Raw genomic sequence first — 19,974 nt, forward strand, 5'->3', positions numbered from 1 at the left:
ACTGACCCTAGCCCCCCGACACATAAACTACTGCAGCATAAATACTGGAGGCTGAGACAGGAGGGGTCAGGAGACACTGTGGCCCCATCCGATGATACCCCCAGACAGGGCCAAACAGGCAGGATATAACCCCACCCACTTTGCCAAAGCACAGCCCCCACACCACTAGAGGGGTATCTTCAACCACCAACTTACCATCCTGAGACAAGGCCGAGTATACCCCACAAAGATCTCTGTCACGGCACAACCCAAGGATGGGCGCCAACCCAGACAAGAAGACCACGTCAGTGACTCAACCCACTCAAGTGACGCACCCCTCCTAGGGACAGCATGGAAGAGCACCAGTAAGCCAGTGACTCAGCCCCTGTAGCTCAGTTGGTAGAGCATGGTGTTTGCAACGCCAGGGTTGTGGGTTCGATTCCCACGGGGGTCCAGCACAGAAAAAAAATGTATGAAATGTATGCATTCACTACTGTAAGTCGCTCTGGATAAGAGCGTCTGCTAAATGACTAAAATGTAAATGTAAATGTAATAGGGTTAGAGGCAGAGAATCCCAGTGGAGAGAGGGGAACCGGCCAGGCAGAGACAGCAAGGGTGGTTCATTGCTCCAGTGCCTTTCCGTTCACCTTCACACTCCTGGGCCAGACTACACTCAATCATAGGACCTACTGAAGAGATGAGTCTTTAATAAAGACTTAAAGGTTAAGACCGAGTCTGCGTCTCTCACATGGGTAGGCAGACCATTCCATAAAAATGGAGCTCTATAGGAGAAAGCCCTGCCTCCAGCTGTTTGCTTAGAAATTCTAGGGACAATTAGGAGGCCTGCGTCTTGTGACCGTAGTGTACGTGTATGTCGGACCAAATCGGAATGATAGGTAGGAGCAAGCCCTTGTAATGCTTTGTAGGTTAGCAGTAAAACCTTGAAATCAGCCCTTGCCTTAACAGGAAGCCAGTGTAGGGAGGCTACCACTGGAGTAATATGATCACATTTTTTGGTTCTAGTCAGGATTCTAGCAGCCGTATTTAGCGCTAACTGAAGTTTATTTAGTGCTTTATCCGGGTAGCCGGATAGTAGAGCATTGCAGTAGTCTAACCTAGAAGTAACAAAAGCATGGATAATTTTTCTGCATCATTTTTGGACAGAAAAGTTCAGATTTTTGCAATGTTACGTAAATGGAAAAAATGCTGTCTTTGAAACAGTCTTGATATGTTCGTCAAAAGAGAGATCAGGGTCCAGAGTAACGCCGAGGTACTTCACAGTTTTATTTGAGACGACTGTACAACCATCAAGATTGTCAGATTCAACAGAAGATCTCTTTGTTTCTTGGGACCTAGAACAAGCATCTCTGTTTTGTCCGAGTTTAAAAGTAGAAAGTTTGCAGCCATCCACTTCCTTATGTCTGAAACACAGGCTTCCAACGAGGGCAATTTTGGGGCTTCACCATGTTTCATTGAAATGTACAGCTGTGTGTCATCCGCATAGCAGTAAAAGTTAACATTATGTTTTCGAATGACATCCCCAAGAGGTAAACTATATAGTGAAAACAATAGTGGTCCCAAAACGGAACCTTGAGGAACACCAAAATGTACAGTTGATTTGTCAGAGGACAAACCATTCACAGAGACAAACTGATATCTTTCTGACAGATAAGATCTAAACCAGGCCAGAACCTGTCCATGTAGACCAATTTGGGTTTCCAATCTCTGCAAAAGAATGTGGTTATCGATGGTATCAAAAGCAGCACTAAGGTCTAGGAGCACGAGGACAGATGCAGAGCCTTGGTCTGACACCATTAAAAGGTCATTTACCACCTTCACGAGTGCAGTTTTAGTGGTATGTGTCACACCCTGATGTGTTTCACCTGTCCTTGTTATTGTCTCCAGGTGTCGCTTGTTTTCCCCAGTGTATTTATCCCTGTGTTTCCTGTCTCTCTGTGCCAGTTCGTGTTGTATGTCCAAGTCAACCAGCGTTTTTTTCCCGTTCTCCTGCTTTTGCTATTTCTCCTTCTTCTAGTCCTCCTGGTTTTGACCCTTGCCTGTTTCTGGACTCTGTACCCGCCTGCCTGACCATTCTGCCTGCCTTAACCTCGAACCTGCCTGCCACTCTGTACCTCCTGGACTCTGATCTGGTTTTGACCTTTTGCCTGTCCACGACCATTCACTTGCCTACTCCTTTTTGGATTATTAAACATCTAAGACTCCAACCATATGCCTCTTGTGTCTGCATCTGGGTCTCGCCTTGAGTTATGAGAGTTATGATGGGTCTAAAACCAGACTGAAGCATTTTGTATACATTGTTTGCCTTCAGGAAGGCAGTGAGTTGGTCAAGGTTTTTCTTGGTCAAGGTTTGGCTTTATTACTGCCACTTTTAGTGAGTTTGGTACACATCCGGTGGATAGGGAGCCGTTTATTATGTTCAACATAGGAGGGCCAAGCACAGGAAGCAGCTCTTTCAGTAGTTTAGTTGGAATAGGGTCCAGTATGCAGCTTGAAGGTTTAGAGGCCATTATTATTTTCATCATTGTGTCAAGAGATATAGTACTAAAACACTTGAGTGTCTCCCTTGATCCTAGGTCCTGGCAGAGTTGTGCAGACTCAGGACAACTGAGCTTTGGAGAAATATGCAGATTTAAAGAGGAGTCCGTAATTTGCTTTCTAATGATCATGATCTTTTCCTCAAAGAAGTTCATGAATTTATTACTGCTGAAGTGAAAGCCATCCTCTCTTGGGGAATGCTGCTTTTTAGTTAGCTTTGCGACAGTATCAAAAATACATTTCGGATTGTTCTTATTTTCCTCAATTAAAGTTGGAAAAAATAGGATGATCGAGTAGCAGTGAGGGCTCTTCGATACTGCATGGTACTGTCTTTCCAAGCTAGTCAGAATACTTCCAGTTTGGTGTGGAGCCATATCCGTTCCAATTTTCTGGAAGCTTGCTTCAGAGCTTAGGTATTTTCTGTATACCAGGGAGCTAGTTTCTTATGACAAATGTTTTTTGTTTTTAGGGGTGCGACTGCATCTAGGGTATTGCGCAAGGTTAAATTGATTTCCTCAGTTAGGTGGTTAACTGATTTTTGTCCTCTGACGTCCTTGGGTAGGCAGAGGGCATCAAGGAATCTTTGGGTTGTCTGAGAATTTATAGCATGACTTTTGATGACCCTGGTTGGGGTCTAAGCAGATTATTTGTTGCAATTGCAAGGACCTAATAGTTCAGGATTATGAGGAAAAACATTAAGATCCACAACATTTATTCCATGGGACAAAACTAGGTCCAGAGTATGACTGTGACAGTGAGTAGGTCCGGAGACATGTTGGACAAAACCCACTGAGTCGATGATGGCTCCGAAAGCCTTTTGGATTGGGTCTGTAGACATTTCCATGTGAATATTAAAGTCACCAAAAATGTGAATATTATCTGCTATGACTACAAGGTCCGATAGGAATTCAGGGAACGCAGTGAGGAACGCTGTATATGGCCCAGGAGGCCTGTAAACAGTAGCTATAAAAAGTGATTGAGTAGGCTGCATAGATTTCATGACTAGAAGCTCAAAACACAAAAACGGCAGGTTTTTTTGTAAATTGGAATTTGCTTTCAGAAATGTTAGCAACACCTCCGCCTTTGCGGGATGTGCGGGGGATATGGTCACTAGTGTAACCAGGAGGGGAGGCCTCATTTAACACAATAAATTAATCAGGCTTAAGCCATTGTTCAGTCAGGCCACAAGATTATGATCAGTGATTAGTTAATTACTATAACTGCCTTGGAAGTGAGGGATTTAACATTGAGTAGCCCTATTTTGAGATGTGAGGTATCACAATCTCTTTCAATAATGGCAGGAATGGAGGAGGTCTTTATTCTAGTGAGATTGCTAAGGCGAACACCGCCATGTTTAGTTTTGCCCAACCTAGGTCGAGGCACAGACACGGTCTCAATGGGGATAGCTGAGCTGACTACACTGATTGTTCTAGTGGCAGACTCCACTAAGCTGGCAGGCTGGCTAACAGCGTGCTGCCAGTCCTGCCTGCACCCTATCTCATTGTGAAGCTAGAGGAGTTAGATAAGATCACCCCTCATTTCATTGTGGAGCTAGGGGAGTTAGAGCCCTGTCTATGTTCGTAGATAAGATGAGAGCACCCCTCCAGCTAGGATGGAGACCGTCACTCCTCAACAGGCCAGGCTTGGTCCTGCTTGTGGGTGAGTCCCAGAAAGAGGGCCAATTATCTACAAATTCTATCTTTTGGGAGGGGCAGAAAACAGTTTTCAACCAGCGATTGAGTTGTGAGACTTTGCTGTAGAGCTCATCACTCCCCCTAACTGGGAGGGGGCCAGAGACAATTACTCAATGCCGACACATCTTGCTAGCTGATTTACACGCTGAAGCTATGTTGCGCTTGGTGACCTCTGACTGTTTCATCCTAACATCGTTGGTGCCGACGTGGATATCAATATCCCTATACTCTCTACACTCGCCAGTTTTAGCTTTAGCCAGCACCATCTTCAGATTAGCCTTAAAGTCGGTAGCCCTGCCCCCTGGTAAACAGTGTATGATCGCTGGATGATTCGTTTTAAGTCTAATACTGTGGGTAATGGAGTCGCCAATGACTAGGGTTTTCAATTTGTCAGAGCTAATGGTGGGAGGCTTCGACATCTCAGACCCCGTAACGGGAGGAGTAGAGACCAGAGAAGGCTCGGCCTCTGACTCCGACTCGCTGCTTTATGGGGAGAACCGGTTGAAAGTTTCTGTCGGCTGAATGAGCGACATCGGTTGAGCATTCCTACAGCATTTCTCTCCAGAAGCCATGAGAAAGTTGTCCGGCTGCGGGTACCGTGCGAGGGGATTTATACTACTATCTGTACTTACTGGTGGCACAGACGCTGTTTCATCCTTCCCTACACTGAAATTACCCTTGCCTAACGATTGCGTCTGAAGCTGGGCTTGAAGCACAGCTATCCTTGCCATAAGGCGATCGTTCTCCTGTATATTATGAGTACAGCGACTGCAATTAGAAGGCATCATGTTAATGTTACTACTTAGCTTCGGCTGGTGGAGGTCCTGACGAACCATGTCCAGATAAAGCGTCTGGAGTGAAAAAGTTGAATGAAAAAAAGTTGAGTGAGGGAAAAACGAAAAATATAAACGGTAATTAAAAAGTAAAAACCGTAAATTTGTCAGGTAGCAAAGTAAGGTTAGCAACAAAACACACAGCAGCACGTAAACAAGTCTGCAAGTTGTGACCGGAGGGTCAGCATGGCGGATGTGTTGTAGCCTACCCTCACCACCTGGGAGAGGCCCATCAGAAAGTCCAGGATCCAGTTGCAGAGAGAAGTGTTCAGTCCCAAAGTCCTTAGCTTAGTGATGAGCTTGGAGGGCACAATGGTGTTGAACTCTGAGCTGTAGTCAATGAACAGCTTTCTCATTCTGGTTGTTCCACTGGATATCATAAGGTGAATGCACCAATTTGTAAGTCGCTCTGGATAAGAGCGTCTGCTAAATGACTTAAATGTAATGTAAATGTAAGTGTAGGTGTTCCTTTTGTCCAGGTGGGAAAGGGCTGTGTGGAGTGGAATAGAGATTGCGTCTTGTGTGGATCTGTTGGGGCGGTATGCGAATTGGAGTTGGTCCAGCATTTCTGGGATGATGGTGTTGATGTGAGCCATGACCAGCCTTTCAAAGCATTTCATGACTACAGATGTGAGTGCTACGGGGCGATAGTCATTTAGACAGGTAACCTTGGCGTTCTTGGGCACAGGCACTATGGTTGTTTGCTTGAAATATGTACTGTAAGTATTACAGACTGGGTAAGGGAGAGGTTGAAAATGTCAGTTGCTTACCTCAAAGCCAGCATAGAAGGTATTTAGCTAGTCTGGGTGGCAGGTAGCCGAGTGGTTAGAGTGTTGGGCCTGTAACCGAAAGGTTGCTGGATTGAATCCCTGAGCTGACAAGGTAAAAATCTGTTCCCCCGGGCGCCGAAGATGTGGATGTCGATTATGGCAGACCCCCGCACCTCTCTGATTCAGAGGGGCTGGGTTAAATGCGGAAGACACATTTCAGTTGAATGCATTCAGTTGTACAACTGACTAGGTATCCCCCTTTCCCTAGGCTCACGCCACTGGGCAGCACCCGGTCAGGTTTCCCTTTGTAATCTGTGATAGGTTGCAAGCCCTGCCACATATGACGAGTGTCAGAGCCGGTGTGGTAGGATTCTATCTTAGTTCTGTATTGATATTTTGCCTGTTTAATGGTTTGTCGGAGGGCGTAGCGGATTTCTTATGAGCATCTGGATTAATGTCCCGCTCCTTGAAAACAGCAGCTCTAGTCCTTAGCTCAGTGCAGATGCTGCCTGTAATTCATGACTTCTGGTTGGGATATGCACGTACGGTCACTGTGGGGATGAGGTTGCCGATGCACTTATTAATGAAGCCGGTGACAGATGTGGTAAACTCTTCAATGCCATCGGATGAATCCCGGAACATATTCCAGTTTGTGTTAGCGAAAAAGTCCTGTAGCTTAGCATCTGCTTCATTTGACGACTTCCATATTGAGATTGTCACTGTTACTTCCTGTTTGAGTTTTTGCTTGTAAGCAGGAATCAGAAGGATAGAGTTATGGTCAGATTTTCCAAAAGGAGGGCGAGGCAGAGCTTTGTATGCGATGTAAGTTGCACAGGTGACATGCTGGTAGAAATGAGGTAAAACAGATTTCAGTTTTCTTTCATTAAAATCACCGGCCAATAGGCGCGCCGCCTCTGGATGAGCATTTTCTCGTTTGCTTATGACCCTATGCAGCTTGTTGAGTGCGGTCTTAGTGCCAGCATCAGGTTGTGGTAATAAATAGACAGCTACGAAAAATACAGATGAAAGCTCTCTTGGTAAATAATATGGTCTACAGCTTATCATGAGGTATTCTAACTCAGGCGAGCAGAACCTCAAGACGTTCTTAATATTAGATGATCACGCTCCAGATGTTGTTGACAAAGAGACAAACACCTCCTCCCCCTGATCTTACCGGAATCTGCCGCTCTGTCCTGCCGATACATAGAAAACCAGCTAAATGTACAGTTCAACCATGTCCTTATACAGCCATGACACCGAGAAGCATAGTATATTACAGTTCTTAATGTCACGTTGATAGGTTAGTCTCAAACAGAGCTCGTCCAGTTTCTTCTCTAGCGACTGCACATTTGCCAATAGAACAGAGGGTAGAGGCGATTTATTCACTCACCACTGTTGTCTCATCAAGGTGCCAGAGTGCCGGCCTCTATAGCGCCGCATTCTCCTTCTACATGTGTCTTGGATATCGGCCTGGTCCAAGATAATCAATATGTCTTTTGCCTCCGACTCATTGAAGTTGAAGTCCTCGTCCAAATTGAGGTTCGTGATAGCTGTTCTGATGTCCAGAAACTCTTTTTGGTCAGGAAACAATGTCAGAAACATTATTACAAAAAAGGTAAGATTAGTGCAAAAAATACACAAAATAGCACAATTGGTCAGGAGCCTGTAAAATGACTGCATTCCAAAGCAGCACCATTCTTCAGTTACGTTACAGACATTTTTTTTGTAATCAGATTACAAATACTTTTGAAAAAATAGATGATTACTTCTTGGATTACTTTTAAATTCAGAAAGTATTTTTTGAAGGGGAAAAAATACGTTATGACACCTTTCTGTTTTCTCAATGACATTCAATTCAGCATTGAAAAAGGGTGCAAGCTTAAATTTCTTATTTATTCTTCTGATGCCTGTTAAAGGGAAAGTAATCCAAAAGTAACGTAAAGTAATCAGTTTACGTTACTGAGTTTAGGTAACCCAAAAGTTACATTACTGATTACAATTTTGGACAGGTAACTGTAACAGATTACATTTAGAAAGTAGCCTACCTAACCCTGGATGTATGGCATCATTTAGGATGCCACGTAGTTTAATTGTGCAAGTGACTGTAATGGTGTGTGAATACATTTTGTCATATATTTTATCTGCATATTGATCAAACATTACAATTACCATGTTCTAATGTTTATAATTACCATGTAATGTTTACAATTACCATGTTGTAAACATTACAATTACCAAGTGAATCCTCCTTGTGTATGCTTCACATGTACATAGTGGCTTACATACTGGTGTCTTGAATGTGATAAATTTAAGACATTAGATGCTGAACAAAACCTATTTAAGAGAAAATTGTGAAATATGTCTTAAAAAAAATGCAGTATTCTGGATTCTCGACCTGGATTCAGCCCTCCACAGTTCCAAATAGAATGCAATGCTTACAGTTCCAAAATCCAGACTCGTGATAAAAATGCAACAACATCCATATTGGAACAGAAAAGTACTTCTCGCGACCTCTAAACAGTGTGCATGTTTTGTTTTTCCTTGACTAAACACAGGTCACGTTATTTTATAGATCATATGGAGTAGATTAACTGGACGGGGACCTATTGGTCAAGTGTCACTAACTAAATTATTGTGAGTCAGAGAGGTTCAGGAGAGGGGAAAGTGCATCACCCTGCTTAACAGAGGATTTTGATGAGGAATCAAAATGGCAGCATCCAGCTAGTTGCTAATTCAAATCCCGGGTCCGACAGGATAAATCTGGTGGGAAGTGAGCTGGAAACCGGAGGGTTGCTGAAATCAGTGAACAAGGCACTTAACCTATAACAAATTTAGGTTGGATCTTGTGTGCAATAGACCAATAAAGTGACAGTCTCCACAGGTGTATTTCCTAATTAGTCACATTCTGCAGGCCGTGTAGGTGTGATCTTAAAACACCTTCGTCTCTAAAGATAGATTACCCTTCTCAATTAACATTTCACACAAAGAAAACTCACTGACCTGACTTATATATAAATAGAATATAATGAGGACTGGGTGAATCTTGTGAAGATAAACGTCTGGCCTGGATTCAGTCAATATTTGATTGACAGTAGTTTGCCATCATTCCTCTCTGTTCTGTAAAGAAGGCTGGGGAAGCTAAAGCTTGATTCTGAGTCATATTTTACCCAGGCAACTTCTTTGAATACACTGTGGACACTGAGTAACTGTTGAGTGATGGGTTGTATTGTGAATCTAAAGGATGTTGTATACTCTTCATGGTCTTGGAGGTATCAGTATGGTTCTCTCTGTTGAATAAACTGTATAGATACCACATACCATTATAAGAAGGTCTAATCATGAAATGTGATATCCTCATGGTTTTATTTTATTCACTGTCTTATACAAAACAAATCAGGAAATGTTTCTAATTAAGCCAATGATATATCTGACAAATCTGTTTACTACTAGTTCTGATCAGCATGACTCATGAGGATCATGCCTTGAGGAAGACTCGCTTGAGCAAACACCAATGATCATCCTAGCCTCCGTGTTGTATTTTCCTCCAGCTACAGTTGCCTCATATCCCCGTAGAGTGCATCTCCTCCCCTCTTCTCCTCCCTTCACTCCCCCTCTCTTCTCTTTGTACAGTAGGTCAAGCTCGAGGCCAGTTTCCTCAATAATGCTTGGTATAAAGGAGACTCCTAAAGGTCAGGGCTGTTGAACTAGAAGGTGAACAGACAGGCTGAATACAATTAGCAAAGGACAAAAAGAGATTTAAACCCTCTGCACCATACATTTTGTATAGTTGGTGGACGTGAAATCTAATTTGCTATTGTGCAAACCTCAGTTACAATGATTCTGTTTATATTAGGTTGTACAAATGTAGAAACATTCTGTTGACAGTGAAGAAGCAATGTATTCACTATAAGAAATATCACACAGAGCATTATGTCAGATGCTCCAAGTCTGAGAACAAAACACACATTTTCCCATTTTCCCTGTTCAAAGTGAAGAGTTTTTACTGAGCTTTCTCATTGTACTACAAGCTGGTACCACATGCTTTCAGGGTAGCCTACATGTATTTGATCTGGCTAATATAGTAAGATGGGTAGTCGTCTAGACCTAACTGGGGAATCTGTGGTCCATCACAGACCGACTCTCCATAGCACGCTGTCAGCTCCAGTTACAGCAGAAGAACTAGCCTGTCTCTCTGGGAAATGTTGGGCTAACAGATACTGACTCACTCTTTGAGAGCTCCAATGGAAACTTGGCTATTTTTATTCGCAAAACTTCAAAAGTCATACTTTCCATACTGTTATCAAAGTGTTTACTGGCAAGTCCATTCTTAACTCGACTAGAGTTAGTCGTAAATTCACGTACTTGGCACTGAGGCTGAGCAGATTTGAGATGTAGCATGGAGCTAAATGGACAAACAACCTTGGCTCAATCACGAACAAGCTAATAGTCATGAAATACTGATCCCCTCAAACATGGTTATAAAACACAAAATATCAGTGTTCTAGCCCTTCCATTGCTTATCAGCAGTCTTAGTCTGGAGGACACTTGAACAATAGACCGCCATACAGATGCAGTGGCAGGCACTGATAGATTGTGCCAGGTTCTAATGTCACTTTCTCTGAAATAAGACATGGCCAAGGTCCAAAAAGTAGTCACTTGTGTAGCTCCATTGTGTCACCACCACAAATTAACATTGTGACGTGTTTAACATAAAGATAGACCATTACTGAATAAATAAGAGATATCTTTGAACTTTGTCTTTCAGCAGATCTCTGTGATTTCATTATAAAATATAAATATTATTGGAGGAAAGCATGTTTAGACACATACTGTATGCACACCCGCCTGTACAGGCACACAAGCACGCACACACATACATGGCATTGATGCCCATCTAAAACACGGAGAACCAGATATGGTGTCTCCATGGTAACGATGATGCTGGTTGCTGTGGCAGCATGGCAGGAAAACATGAGTTAGTTGAAGACCTCAGACAAAGAAAAGCTGTGATTCACACAAACGTATGCTCTGATGCTGAAAAGCGTAGTCTGCCCTGCAATTACTCTAGTCATTTAGATTGAATAATGTGATGTCTTAACATCAAGACGTTCATTAATCTCACTTTGTTTAAATGACATCTGCAACTAGAATATCTTCATTTATTCTGTGTAGATGTAAAGACATTGTGAGTGCTTAAAGTAACCGTGTGCCATAGAGTTATATTATGTTGCTGTGTGGATCATGAGGTCTTATCTATGTTAGTGGGTTTCAAAATGTTTTCTAAACATATACCAAACTACCAACTTACAAATATTTAGGCATAGATGAGTATGCTCCAAATGCCAAAGGCTGGAATTAAATTGACTCTTATTATGTGTAAAATATAATCATAATTTAAGAGACAATTCTTAAATTGGTTACAATGCAAACAGTCAGTATATTTGCCTTGTAGTGTAGGCTATGTTTGCCTCTGTCATTATCCTGGTCATGCATGCATAGACTTGCCCTGGCACTGGTCAGGGGCTCCCAAAGCGACTGCCTAACAGGCTGAGGAAGGTAATAGTGTGGAACATCCGCTCCATCATCAAGGGACAACAGAACTGTAGGCAGCAATAAGCACACACTGGGTCCCTTTCACTGATGTGACTTGAAATAAATCAGAGATGACTTGGAGACAACTGATAAAGCTATACAGATGTAGGATCTTAATTTGAGGCCCTTTGCTACAGCAGGAAAATAATCCTGCAGCAACAGGACATTTGAATTATTTTGTGGATTATAATCAATAGATTTTTTTGTAGGGGTTCATACATGTTTTGTTATGACTAATCAAGTCTGAAATTTTCAAGTGAAAATTACAAACCTATTTTTGTTGTTGTAATTTTACCCCATTTTTCTTGACATCCAATTGCGATCCAATTACGATCTTGTCTCAATGCTGCAACTCGCCAACGGGCTCAGAAGAGGCGAAGGTCGAATCATGCGTCCTCCGAAACATGACTCACCAAGCTGCGCTTCTTAACACCTGCTCGCTTAACCCGGAAGCCAGGTGCACCAATGTGTCGGAGGAAACACAGTTCAACCGACGACAGAAGTCAGCCTGCAGGCGCTTGGTCTGCCACAAGGAGTCGCTAGAGCGCAATGAGCCAAGTAAAGCCCCAGGCTGTAGCGAGGCCGCAACATTGCGCAGCAGTAACTTTGACTGCTGCGCCAATCGTGAGGCCCCTAGAAGCCTTTTTAAACCCCAAATACACAAGTTTGTTTTCCTGCTTTGAAGGAAAATTCTCAGCAACAAAAGAGTGAAATTAAAATCCTACATCTTTAGGTTGTCAGATTTGGCTGCTGTTTCCTGTGTTGCACTATTGGGAGAAGAACTCTGAAGAACTTTGAAGACACGTGATAAGGACAGGCTAGGCCAGTCTAATTAAGCCATATAGTTTTATAATTCTCCCTCTCCTCCTCCTCTCTCCCCCCTTCTCCCCAATCTTTACCCTGGCTTGGATTTGAAGCTGAACTTGGATTGTGGGTATGCATTCTTCTTTTCAGACTAATTTGGTTTAATCCTTGGTAAAGTTAGGATCTTCACCCTGGCTAATCAAAAACTGACATCTGGGCTCAACAGCATCCGTCTATTATGTTTCTGGACCTACTCACTGCCACAGTCATACTCTGGACCTAGTTTTGTCCCGTGGAATAAATAATGTGGATCTTAATGTTTTTCCTCATAATCCAGGACTATCGTACCACCAATTTATTACATTTGCAATCGCAACAAATAATCTGCTTAGACCCCAACCAAGGATCATCAAAAGCCGGGCTATAAATTCCTGGGCAACCAAAAGATTCTTAGATACCCTTCCAGACTCCCTCCACCTACCCAAGGACTTCGGAGTACAAAAATCGGTTAACCACCTGAGGAACTAAATTTAACCTTGCGTAATACACTAGATGCAGTCGCACCCCTAAAAACAAAAAACATTTGTCATAAGAAACTAGCTCCCTGGTATAAAGAAAATACCCGAACCCTGAAGCAAGCTTCCAGGAAATTGGAACGGTAAAGGCGCTCCATCAAACTGGAAGTCTTTTACTACTAGCTTGGAAAGACAGGACCGTACAATTTCGAAGGGCCCTCACTGCTGCTCGATCATCCTATTTTTCCAACTTAATTGAGGAGAATAAGAACAATCCAAAATATATTTGATACTGTTGCAAAGCTAAATAAAAAGCTTTCCCCAAGATAGGATGGCTTTCACTTCAGCAGTGATAAATTCATGCACTTCTTTGACGAAAAGATCATGATCATTAGAAAGCAAATTACGGACTCCAAAGCTCAGTTGTCCTGAGTCTGCACAACACTGCCAGGACCTAGGATCAAGGGAGACACTCAAGTTGTTTAATCCTATATCTCATGACACATTCATGAAAATAGTAATGGCCTCTAAACCTTCAAGCTGCATACTGGACCCTATTCCAACTAAACTACTGAAAGAGCTGCTTCCTGTGCTTGGCCCTCCTATGTTGAACATAATAAACGGCTCCCTATCCACCGGATGTGTACCAAACTCACTAAAAGTGGCAGTAATAAAGCCAAACCATGACCATCTCACTGCCTTCCTGAAGGCAAACAATGTATACGAAATGCTTCAGTCTGGTTTTAGACCCCATCATAACTCTCATAACTCAAGGCGAGACCCAGATGCAGACACAAGAGGCATATGGTTAGAGTCTTAGATGTTTAATAATCCAAAAAGGAGTAGGCAAGTGAATGGTCGTGGACAGGCAAAAGGTCAAAACCAGATCAGAGTCCAGGAGGTACAGAGTGGCAGGCAGGTTCGAGGTTAAGGCAGGCAGAATGGTCAGGCAGGCGGGTACAGAGTCCAGAAACAGGCAAGGGTCAAAACCAGGAGGACTAGAAGAAGGAGAAATAGCAAAAGTAGGAGAACAGGAAAAAACACTGGTTGACTTGGACATACAACATGAACTGGCACAGAGAGACAGGAAACACAGGGATAAATACACTGGGGAAAACAAGCGACACCTGGAGACAATAACAAGGACAGGTGAAACAGATCAGGCTGTGACACATAGCACTGAAACTGCACTCGTGAAGGTGGTAAATTACCTTTTAATGGCGTCAGACCAAGGCTCTGCATCTGTCCTCATGCTCCTAGACCTTAGTGCTGTCTTTGACACCATCAATCAGGACATTCTTTTGGAGAGATTGGAAACCCAAATTGGTCTACACGGACAAGTTCTGGCCTGGTTTAGATCTTATCTGTCGGAAAGATATCAGTTTGTCCCTGTGGATGGTTTGTTTATTGACAAATCAACTGTACGTTTCGGTGTTCCTCAAGGATCCGTTTTAGGACCACTATTGTTTTCACTATATACAGTTGAAGTCGGAAGTTTACATACACTTAGGTCATTAAAACTCGTTTTTCAACCACTCCACAAATTTCTTGTTAACAAACTATAGTTTTGACAAGTCGGTTAGGACATCTACTTTGTGCATGACACAAATAATTTTTCCAACAATTGTTTACAGACAGATTATTTCACTTATAATTCACTGTATCACAATTCCAGTGGGTCAGAAGTTTACATACACTAAGTTGACTGTGCCTTTAAACAGCTTGGAAAATTCCAGAAAATGATGTCATGGCTTTAGAAGCTTCTGATTGACTCAAATGATGTCAATTAGCCTATTGGAGGTGTACCTGTGGATGTATTTCAAGGCCTACCTTAAAACTCAGTGCCTTTTGCTTGACATCATGGGAAAATCAAAAGAAATCAGCCAATACCTCAGAAAAAAATTGTAGACCTCCACAAGTCTGGTTCATCCTTTGGAGCAGTTTCCAAACGCCTGAAGGTACCACGTTCATCTGTATAAAAAATAGTACGCAAGTATAAACACTATGGGACCTCGCAGTCATCATACCGCTCAGGAAGGAGACGCGTTCTGTCTCCTAGAAATGAACGTACTTTGGTGCGAAAAGTGCAAATCAATCCCAGAACAACAGTAAAGGACCTTGTGAAGGTGCTGGAGGAAACAGGTTCAAAAGTATCGATATCCACAGTAAAACGAGTCCTATAGTGACATAACCTGAAAGGCCGCTCAGCAAGGAAGAAGCCACTGCTCCAAAACCGCCATAAAAAAAGCCAGACTATGGTTTGCAACTGCACATGGGGACAAAGATCGTACTTTTGAGAAATTTCCTCCGGTCTGATGAAACAAAAATAGAGCTGTTTGGCCATAATGACCATCGTTATGTTTGGAGGAAAAAAAGTGGGGGCTTGCAAGTCGAAGAACACCATCCCAACCGTGAAGCACGGGGGTGGCAGCATCATGTTGTGGGGGTGCTTTGCTGCAGGAGGGACTGGTGCACTTCACAAAATAGATGGCATCATGAGGTCGGAAAATTATGTGGAAATATTGAAGCAACATCTCAAGACATCTGTCAGGAAGTTAAAGCTTGGTCGCAAATGGGTCTTCCAAATGGACAATGACCACAAGCATACTTCCAAAGTTGTGGCAAAATGGCTTAAGGACAACAAAGTCAAAGTATTGGCCATCACAAAGCCCTGATCTCAATCCTATATAAAATTTGTGGGCAGAACTGAAGAAGCTTATGCGAGCAAGGAGGCCTACAAACCTGACTCAGTTACACCAGCTCTGTGTGACGTTTGTCATTAAGATGGGACCAATGCGCAGCGGGAATGTGTATGCTCATCATCTTGTTTATTGAGAAGAAAACTAAACAAAACACTTAATACAAAAACAACGACGAGAAAACAGTCCTGTGAGACAAACAGCTACACTTGGAACAACTACCCACAAAAACCCATGAAAAAACACCCCTACTAAATAGGACCTTCAATTAGAGGCAACGAGAAACAGCTGCCTCCAATTTAAGGTCAAACCAATAAACTAAGCATAGAAATAGATCAACTAGACACAGACATAGAAATAGACTAACATAGAACATTGCTCAACAAACACCGAAACACATTAAACAAACACCCCCTGCCACGTCCTGACCAAACTACAATAACAAATAACCTCTTTACTGGTCAGGACGTGACACTCTGTCAGGAGGAATGGGCCAAAATTCCCCCAACTTATTGTGGGAATCTTGTGGAAGGCTACCCAAAACGTTTGATCCAAAATAAACAATTTAAAGGCTTTGCTACCAAATACTAATTGAGTATATGTAAACGTCTGACCCACTGGGAATGTGATGAAAGAAATAAAAGCTGAAATAAATCATTCTCTCTACTATTATTCTGACATTTCACATTATTAAAATAAAGTGGTGATCCTAACTGATATTAAACAGGGAATTTTTACTTGGATTAAATGTCAGGAATTGTGAAAAACTAAATGTATTTGACTAGGGTGTTGTAACGGCCGTCTGAAAGAGTAGACCATGGCGCAGCGTGGATAGTGCTCATCATGTATTTATTTCTGGTGAACACTTAAACAAAACCGACAGCCAAACAGTTCTGTCAGGTAATACTCACGAAACAGAAAATAACCACCCACAAAACCCAAAGGAATACAGGCTATCTAAGTATGGCTCCCAATCAGCGACAACGATGTACAGCTGTCCCTGATTGAGAGCCATACCAGGCCAAAACAAAGAAATACAAAAACATAGAAAAAAGGACATAGAATGCCCACCCTAGTCACACCCTGGCCTAACCAAAATAGAGAATAAAACCCTCTCTATGGCCAGGGCGTGACAGGTGTATGTAAACTTCCGACTTCAACTGTACACTACCGTTTAAAAGTTTGGTGTCACTTAGAAATGTCCTTGTTTTTTAAAGAAAAACAACTTTTTGTCCATTAAAATAACATCAAGTTGATCATAAATACAGTGTTGACATTGTTAATGTTGTAAATGACTATTATAGCTGGAAACGGCTGATTTTTATGGAATATCTACATAGGCATACAGAGGCCCATTGTCAGCAACAATCACTCCTGTGTTCCAATGGCACGTTGTGTTAGCTAATCCAAGTTTATCATTTTAAACGGCTAATTGATCATAAGAAAAAAAATTGCAATTACGTTAGCACAGCTGAAAACTGTTCTGATTAAATAAGCAATAAAACTGGCCTTCTTTAGACTAGTTGAGTGTCTGGAGCATCCGCATTTGTGTGTTCGATTACAGGCTCAAAATGGCCAGAAACAAAGAACTTTCTTCTGAATCTCATCAGTTTATTCTTGTTCTGAGAGATGAAGGCTATTCCATGTGAGAAATTGCCAAGAAACTGAAGATTTCGTACAACGCTGTGTTCTACTCCCTTCACAGAACAGCGCAAACTGGCTCTAACCAGAATAGAAAGAGGAGTGGGAGGCCCCGGTGCACAACTGAGCAAGAGGACAATTACATTAGCCTGTCTAGTTTGAGAAACAGACACCTCACAAGTCCTCAACTGGCAGCTTCATTAAATAGTACCCGCAAAACACCAGTCTCAACGTCAACAGTAAAGAGGCGACTCCGGGATGCTGGCCTTCTAGGAAGTTTCTCTGTTCAGTGTCTATGTTCTTTTCCCCATCTTAATCTTTTTTTTTATTGGCCAGTCTGAGATATGGCTTTTTCTTTGCAACTCTGCCTAGAAGGCCAACATCCCGGAGTCGCCTCTTCACTGTTGACGTTGAATCTAGTGTTTTGCGGGTACTATTTAATGAAGCTGCCAGTTGAGGACTTGTGAGGCGTCTGTTTCTCAAACTAGACACTCTAATGTACTTGTCCTCTTGCTCAGTTGTGCCATGGGGCCTCCCACTCCTCTTTCTATTCTGGTTAGAGCCAGTTTGTGCTGTTACTCTGGACCCTGATTTCTCTTCTGATGAGCATATCAAGATTATTTTAGGGACTGCTTTTTTCATTCTTCGTAACATTGCAAAAATCTGAAACTTTCTGTCCAAAAATGATGTCAGCCTTGTCTCAGGGTAGTAAGTTGGTGGTTTGAAGATATCCCTCTAGTGGTGTGGGGGCTGTGCTTTGGCAAGTGGGTGGGGTTATATCCTGCCTGGTTGTTCTGCCTGCGGCTATGGAACCCTGACCTGTTCACCAGATGTGCTACCTTGTCCCGGACCTGCTGTTTTCGACTCTCTCTCTCTACCGCACCTGCTGTCTCTAACTCTGAATGCTCGGCTATGAAAAGCCAACTGACATTTACTCCTGAGGTGCTGACCTGTTGCACCCTCTACAACCACTGTGATTATTATTTGACCCTGCTGGTCATCTATGAACGTTTGAACACCTTGACCATATCCTGTTACAATCTCAATCCGGCACAGCCAGAAGAGGACTGGCCACCCATCAGAGCCTGGTTCCTCTCTAGGTTTCTTCCTTGGTTCCTGCCTTTCTAGGGAGTTTTTGCTAGCCACTGTGCTTCTACATCTGCATTGCTTGCTGTTTGGGGTTTTAGGCTGGGTTTCTGTATAGTACTTTGTGACATTGGATGATGTAAAAAAGGGCTTTATAAATAAATGTGATTGATTGTTTGATATTACAAAGATAATTGCTGATGCAATTAGTCAGTCTGCTGTGTGAGAGCATGACCTATTTTCACTGTAGCTCTAAGGCCAAGTGTTTCTGGAAGGGGGGGGGGGGTTGAGGATTAGCTGTGTGTGTGGGCTAACTGGGTTTCTCCAGCTGTTGGATCATAAGGTGCTCCACAGGAAATCCCAGAACTCCATTCACAACATTCTATGAGGAAATGTTTGTACGGGTCATTACACCATGTGGGAAACTATTTAGAATGTAGGTTATAAGCTGGTGCTTGATTTGAACATACTTTAAAATCTATGCCAGCCTCTTTAAAATATGCCCTAAGTTCTTCTAGCCAATGCAGCAAGAAAAGTGGGCTGAAAATGACAGCACACAAGTTGAGCATAAATTATTTAATGACACCAATTGAACCATCTATTATAATGAGTCAGGATCAATTGTTCATGATAATATTGTATCAGTCACAACAATATGAAAAATGTTGGCTCTCTGCTACCCTACTCTTTTCCAAAATTGAAAGAGGCAATCATGAGATGACTTGCTCATTAGATTCAGTCACATAATAATCATCTGAAATGTATCCTTAGGAACAGAAATCAGAAATAGCTATGATGAGTGATAATTGCATTTCACATCTGATCGTCTCAGTCAGGGCCAAGAGTGGTTATTTTACATTTGGATTCATTATCAGTCAAGTTCATGGATTGTTTTGTGTCTGAGGGCACATGTCAAAATATTCAAGCGGTGTTATAACAATATCGCACTTTGCCCGATCTGTTATAACAATCTAGCACATTGCCCTATCTGTAATTTGCATTGTGCCCTAGCTATCAAATCAAAGTGTATTGTTCTCGTGCAAAGGTGTTAGCTCCAACAGTGCCGTAGAATGTCTTGCAAATACAAAACAACAATGAATCAATAAATAACAATCCAAAGTAGATGTATATTAGAGTGAGCATGTGTGAGAATCCAGAATATAGTATATGTGGGGTATATAGAGCCCCACAGTGGAGGTGTCATACTACCCATACAACTTAGTGGTCAAACAGGGAAATGGTTCCAATGGTATTTTCTAACCACTAATTTTGGGGGATTTTAGAAATTCTTAATTCTTTAGAGTCTAAGATGTGTGTGTGTGTGTGGGGGCGGCACATGGTTTTCATAGAGTGGTCATAATAGTTTGTAGGTCAAACCACAGGAGAGCCCTGGTATAGACAGTATATCATTTGGGAAATATAATGGTATGCACAGTATATACTACTGTACATACACAGTGAGTAAACAACATTATATAAGCAGAATATGAGGTGACCAGCATTCAATGACTCTATATACACGTGGCATTAGTCTCCAGGTGCAGGGCTGAGTACCGGGTAGCCGGCTAGTGATGGCTGTTCAACAGTCTGATGGCCTGGTGACAGAAGCCATTTCTCAGTCTCTCGGTCCAGGCTCTGATGCACCTTATATCTGTCTTCTAGATGGTAGCAGAGTGAACAACAGACCATGGTTCGGGTGGCTGAGGTCCTTAATGAATGTCTTGGCCTTCCTTTGACACAGAGTGCTGTAAATGTCCTGGATGGCAGGCAGTGTGCCCCTGGTGATGCGTTGGGCTTTCCGCTCC

General features: G+C 42.5%; 1 non-coding gene across 1 annotated transcript; it reads left to right on the forward strand.

The window, feature by feature from the left end:
* The first annotated feature begins 360 nt into the window (after positions 1-360).
* trnaa-ugc (transfer RNA alanine (anticodon UGC)) lies at positions 361-433 on the forward strand. The gene has a single exon. It is a non-coding gene; the product is annotated as a tRNA-Ala (tRNA).
* The last annotated feature ends 19,541 nt before the right edge of the window (positions 434-19,974 follow it).

Source organism: Salmo trutta, chromosome 35 (assembly GCF_901001165.1).
Source record: "Salmo trutta chromosome 35, fSalTru1.1, whole genome shotgun sequence".
Taxonomy (NCBI): domain Eukaryota; kingdom Metazoa; phylum Chordata; class Actinopteri; order Salmoniformes; family Salmonidae; genus Salmo; species Salmo trutta.